The following is a 6893-nucleotide window of genomic DNA, read 5'->3' as shown; positions in this document are numbered from 1 at the left end:
CCAGCTCAGAACCTGGCTACATGCAAAATTAGTCTGTCCCTGGCCCAGTGCATCATGGGAACAGGGCAGACCAAACTACCAAGCCAATTCTTTTACTGGAAAGGAAACAAGCTTCCGGGGACCGGTTTCTGCCATTACAGCCGTCTTCGGCCCGGCTTGCTTGAATCCTGATGGTGCAGTGAGCAAGGGACTCACATCTGACCATACCCTTCCACGCTTATGGTGGACAAAACGATTCAGAAAAGGGGGTGGTGATGGACAGAGTATCTTAATTAAGCAGAACACTCCTACCCAGTCCTAAGATCAGGGCTTGATCCATCACCGTTTTTTAGCTAACTGCACCATCCCAGCTCAGAACCTGGCTACATGCAAATTAGTCTGTCCCTGGCCCAGTGCATCATGGGAACAGGGCAGACCAAACTACCAAGCCAATTCTTTTACTGGAAAGGAAACAAGCTTTCGGGGACCGGTTTCTGGCATTACAGCCGTCTTCGGCCCGGCTTGCTCGAATCCTGATGGTGCAGTGAGCAAGGGACTCACATCTGAGCATACCCTTCCACGCTTATGGTGGACAAAACGATTCAGAAAAGGGGGTGGTGATGGACAGAGTATCTGAATTAAGCAGAACACTCCTACCCAGTCCAAAGATCAGGGCTTGATCCATCACCGCTTTTTAGCTAACTGCACCATCCCAGCTCAGAACCTGGCTACATGCAAATTAGTCTGTCCCTGGACCAGTGCATCATGGGAACAGGGCAGACCAAACTACCAAGCCAATTCTTTTACTGGAAAGGAAGCAAGCTTCCGGGGACCGGTTTCTGCCTTTACAGCCGTCTTCGGCCCGGCTTGCTTGAATCCTGATGGTGCAGTGAGCAAGGGACTCACATCTGAGCATACCCTTCCACGCTTATGGTGGACAAAACGATTCAGAAAAGGGGGTGGTGATGGACAGAGTATCTGAATTAAGCAGAGCACTCCTACCCAGTCCAAAGATCAGGGCTTGATCCATCACCGTTTTTTAGCTAACTGCACCATCCCAGCTCAGAACCTGGCTACATGCAAATTAGTCTGTCCCTGGCCCAGTGCATCATGGGAACAGGGCAGACCAAACTACCAAGCCCATTCTTTTACTGGAAAGGAAACAAGCTTCCGGGGACCGGTTTCTGGCATTACATCCGTCTTCGGCCCGGCTTGCTTGAATCCTGATGGTGCAGTGAGCAAGGGACTCACATCTGAGCATACCCTTCCATGCTTATGGTGAACAAAACGATTCAGAAAAGGGGGTGGTGATGGACAGAGTATCTTAATTAAGCAGAACACTCATACCCAGTCCAAAGATCAGGGCTTGATCCATCACCATTTTTTTAGCTAACTGCACCATCCCAGCTCAGAACCTGGCTACATGCAAATTAGTCTGTCCCTGGCCCAGTGCATCATGGGAACAGGGCAGACCAAACTACCAAGCCAATTCTTTTACTGGAAAGGAAACAAGCTTCCGGGGACCGGTTCCTGGCATTACAGCCGTCTTTGGCCCGGCTTGCTTGAATTCTGATGGTGCAGTGAGCAAGGGACTCACATCTGAGCATACCCTTCCACGCTTATGGTGGACAAAACGATTCAGAAAAGGGGGTGGTGATGGACAGAGTATCTGAATTAAGCAGAACACTCCTACCCAGTCCAAAGATCAGGGCTTGATCCATCACCGTTTTTTAGCTAACTGCACCATCCCAGCTCAGAACCTGGCTACATGCAAATTAGTCTGTCCCTGGCCCAGTGCATCATGGGAACAGGGCAGACCAAACTACCAAGCCAATTCTTTTACTGGAAAGGAAACAAGCTTCCGGGGACCGGTTTCTGGCAATACAGCCGTCTTCGGCCCGGCTTGCTTGAATCCTGATGGTGCAGTGAGCAAGGGACTCACATCTGAGCATACCCTTCCACGCTTATGGTGGACAAAACGATTCAGAAAAGGGGGTGGTGATGGACAGAGTATCTGAATTAAGCAGAACACTCCTACCCAGTCCAAAGATCAGGGCTTGATCCATCACCGTTTTTTAGCTAACTGCACCATCCCAGCTCAGAACCTGGCTACATGCAAATTAGTCTGTCCCTGGCCCAGTGCATCATGGGAACAGGGCAGACCAAACTACCAAGCCAATTCTTTTACTGGAAAGGAAACAAGCTTCCGGGGACCGGTTTCTGCCATTACAGCCGTCTTCGGCCCGGCTTGCTTGAATCCTGATGGTGCAGTGAGCAAGGGACTCACATCTGAGCATACCCTTACACGCTTATGGTGGACAAAACGATTCAGAAAAGGGGGTGGTGATGGACAGAGTATCTGAATGAAGCAAAACACTCCTACCCAGTCCAAAGATCAGGGCTTGATCCATCACCGCTTTTTAGCTAACTGCACCATCCCAGCTCAGAACCTGGCTACATGCAAAATTAGTCTGTCCCTGGCCCAGTGCATCATGGGAACAGGGCAGACCAAACTACCAAGCCAATTCTTTTACTGGAAAGGAAACAAGCTTCCGGGGACCGGTTTCTGCCATTACAGCCGTCTTCGGCCCGGCTTGCTTGAATCCTGATGGTGCAGTGAGCAAGGGACTCACATCTGAGCATACCCTTCCACGCTTATGGTGGACAAAACAATTCAGAAAAGGGGGTGGTGATGGACAGAGTATCTGAATTAAGCAGAACACTCCTACCCAGTCCTAAGATCAGGGCTTGATCCATCACCGTTTTTTAGCTAACTGCACCATCCCAGCTCAGAACCTGGCTACATGCAAATTAGTCTGTCCCTGGCCCAGTGCATCATGGGAACAGGGCAGACTAAACTACCAAGCCAATTCTTTTACTGGAAAGGAAACAAGCTTTCGGGGACCGGTTTCTGGCATTACAGTCGTCTTCGGCCCGGCTTGCTCGAATCCTGATGGTGCAGTGAGCAAGGGACTCACATCTGAGCATACCCTTCCACGCTTATGGTGGACAAAACGATTCAGAAAAGGGGGTGGTGATGGACAGAGTATCTGAATTAAGCAGAACACTCCTACCCAGTCCAAAGATCAGGGCTTGATCCATCACTGCTTTTTAGCTAACTGCACCATCCCAGCTCAGAACCTGGCTACATGCAAATTAGTCTGTCCCTGGACCAGTGCATCATGGGAACAGGGCAGACCAAACTACCAAGCCAATTCTTTTACTGGAAAGGAAGCAAGCTTCCGGGGACCGGTTTCTGCCTTTACAGCCGTCTTCGGCCCGGCTTGCTTGAATCCTGATGGTGCAGTGAGCAAGGGACTCACATCTGAGCATACCCTTCCACGCTTATGGTGGACAAAACGATTCAGAAAAGGGGGTGGTGATGGACAGAGTATCTGAATTAAGCAGAACACTCCTACCCAGTCCAAATATCAGGGCTTGATCCATCACCGTTTTTTTAGCTAACTGCACCATCCCAGCTCAGAACCTGGCTACATGCAAATTAGTCTGTCCCTGGCCCAGTGCATCATGGGAACAGGGCAGACCAAACTACCAAGCCAATTCTTTTACTGGAAAGGAAACATGCTTCCGGGGACCGGTTTCTGGCATTACAGCCGTCTTCGGCCCGGCTTGCTTGAATCCTGATGGTGCAGTGAGCAAGGGACTCACATCTGAGCATACCCTTCCACGCTTATGGTGGACAAAACGATTCAGAAAAGGGGGTGGTGATGGACAGAGTATCTGAATTAAGCAGAGCACTCCTACCCAGTCCAAAGATCAGGGCTTGATCCATCACCGTTTTTTAGCTAACTGCACCATCCCAGCTCAGAACCTGGCTACATGCAAATTAGTCTGTCCCTGGCCCAGTGCATCATGGGAACAGGGCAGACCAAACTACCAAGCCCATTCTTTTACTGGAAAGGAAACAAGCTTCCGGGGACCGGTTTCTGGCATTACATCCGTCTTCGGCCCGGCTTGCTTGAATCCTGATGGTGCAGTGAGCAAGGGACTCACATCTGAGCATACCCTTCCACGCTTATGGTGAACAAAACGATTCAGAAAAGGGGGTGGTGATGGACAGAGTATCTTAATTAAGCAGAACACTCCTACCCAGTCCAAAGATCAGGGCTTGATCCATCACCATTTTTTTAGCTAACTGCACCATCCCAGCTCAGAACCTGGCTACATGCAAATTAGTCTGTCCCTGGCCCAGTGCATCATGGGAACAGGGCAGACCAAACTACCAAGCCAATTCTTTTACTGGAAAGGAAACAAGCTTCCGGGGACCGGTTCCTGGCATTACAGCCGTCTTCGGCCCGGCTTGCTTGAATCCTGATGGTGCAGTGAGCAAGGGACTCACATCTGAGCATACCCTTCCACGCTTATGGTGGACAAAACGATTCAGAAAAGGGGGTGGTGATGGACAGAGTATCTGAATTAAGCAGAACACTCCTACCCAGTCCAAAGATCAGGGCTTGATCCATCACCGTTTTTTAGCTAACTGCACCATCCCAGCTCAGAACCTGGCTACATGCAAATTAGTCTGTCCCTGGCCCAGTGCATCATGGGAACAGGGCAGACCAAACTACCAAGCCAATTCTTTTACTGGAAAGGAAACAAGCTTCCGGGGACCGGTTTCTGGCAATACAGCCGTCTTCGGCCCGGCTTGCTTGAATCCTGATGGTGCAGTGAGCAAGGGACTCACATCTGAGCATACCCTTCCACGCTTATGGTGGACAAAACGATTCAGAAAAGGGGGTGGTGATGGACAGAGTATCTGAATTAAGCAGAACACTCCTACCCAGTCCAAAGATCAGGGCTTGATCCATCACCGTTTTTTAGCTAACTGCACCATCCCAGCTCAGAACCTGGCTACATGCAAATTAGTCTGTCCCTGGCCCAGTGCATCATGGGAACAGGGCAGACCAAACTACCAAGCCAATTCTTTTACTGGAAAGGAAACAAGCTTCCGGGGACCGGTTTCTGGCATTACAGCCGTCTTCGGCCCGGCTTGCTTGAATCCTGATGGTGCAGTGAGCAAGGGATTCACATTTGAGCATACCCTTCCACGCTTATGGTGGACAAAACAATTCAGAAAAGGGGGTGGTGATGGACAGAGTATCTGAATTAAGCAGAACACTCCTACCCAGTCCAACGATCAGGGCTTGATCCATCACCGTTTTTTAGCTAACTGCACCATCCCAGCTCAGAACCTGGCTACATGCAAATTAGTCTGTCCCTGGCCCAGTGCATCATGGGAACAGGGCAGACCAAACTACCAAGCCAATTCTTTTACTGGAAAGGAAACAAGCTTCCGGGGACCGGTTTCTGGCATTACAGCCGTCTTCGGCCCGGCTTGCTTGAATCCTGATGGTGCAGTGAGCAAGGGACTCACATCTGAGCATACCCTTCCACGCTTATGGTGGACAAAACGATTCAGAAAAGGGGGTGGTGATGGACAGAGTATCTTAATTAAGCAGAACACTCCTACCCAGTCCAAAGATCAGGGCTTGATCCATCACCGTTTTTTAGCTAACTGCACCATCCCAGCTCAGAACCTGGCTACATGCAAATTAGTCTGTCCCTGGCCCAGTGCATCATGGGAACAGGGCAGACCAAACTACCAAGCCAATTCTTTTACTGGATAGGAAACAAGCTTCCGGGGACCGGTTTCTGCCTTTACAGCCGTCTTCGGCCCGGCATGCTTGAATCCTGATGGTGCAGTGAGCAAGGGACTCACATCTGAGCATACCCTTCCACGCTTATGGTGGACAAAACGATGTAGAAAAGGGGGTGGTGATGGACAGAGTATCTTAATTAAGCAGAACACTCCTACCCAGTCCAAAGATCAGGGCTTGATCCATCACCGTTTTTTAGCTAACTGCACCATCCCAGCTCAGAACCTGGCTACATGCAAATTAGTCTGTCCCTGGCCCAGTGCATCATGGGAACAGGGCAGACCAAACTACCAAGCCAATTCTTTTAGTGGAAAGGAAACAAGCTCCCGGGGACCGGTTTCTGGCATTACAGCCGTCTTCGGCCCGGCTTGCTTGAATCCTGATGGTGCAGTGAGCAAGGGACTCACATCTGAGCATACCCTTCCACGCTTATGGTGGACAAAATGATTCAGAAAAGGGGGTGGTGATGCACAGAGTATCTGAATTAAGCAGAACACTCCTACCCAGTCCAGAGATCAGGGCTTGATCCATCACCATTTTTTAGCTAACTGCACCATCCCAGCTCAGAACCTAGCTACATGCAAATTAGTCTGTCCCTGGCCCAGTGCATCATGGGAACAGGGCAGACCAAACTACCAAGCCAATTCTTTTACTGGAAAGGAAACAAGCTTCCGGGGACCGGTTTCTGGCATTACAGCCGTCTTCGGCCCGGCTTGCTTGAATCCTGATGGTGCAGTGAGCAAGGGACTCACATCTCAGCATACCCTTCCACGCTTATGGTGGACAAAACGATTCAGAAAAGGGGGTGGTGATGGACAGAGTATCTGAATTAAGCAGAACACTCCTACCCAGTCCAAAGATCAGGGCTTGATCCATCACCGTTTTTTAGCTAACTGCACCATCCCAGCTCAGAACCTGGCTACATGCAAATGAGTCTGTCCCTGGCCCAGTGCATCATGGGAACAGGGCAGACCAAACTACCAAGCCAATTCTTTTACTGGAAAGGAAACAAGCTTCCGGGGACCGGTTTCTGGCAATACAGCCGTCTTCGGCCCGGCTTGCTTGAATCCTGATGGTGCAGTGAGCAAGGGACTCACATCTGAGCATACCCTTCCACGCTTATGGAGGACAAAACGATTCAGAAAAGGGGGTGGTGATGGACAGAGTATCTGAATTAAGCAGAACACTCCTACCGATTCCAAAGATCAGGGCTTGATCCATCACCGTTTTTTAGCT

Source organism: Lissotriton vulgaris, unplaced genomic scaffold (genome assembly GCF_964263255.1).
Source record: "Lissotriton vulgaris unplaced genomic scaffold, aLisVul1.2 SCAFFOLD_900, whole genome shotgun sequence".
Lineage (NCBI taxonomy): Eukaryota > Metazoa > Chordata > Amphibia > Caudata > Salamandridae > Lissotriton > Lissotriton vulgaris.
Note: the sequence above shows the minus strand (reverse complement) of the source record.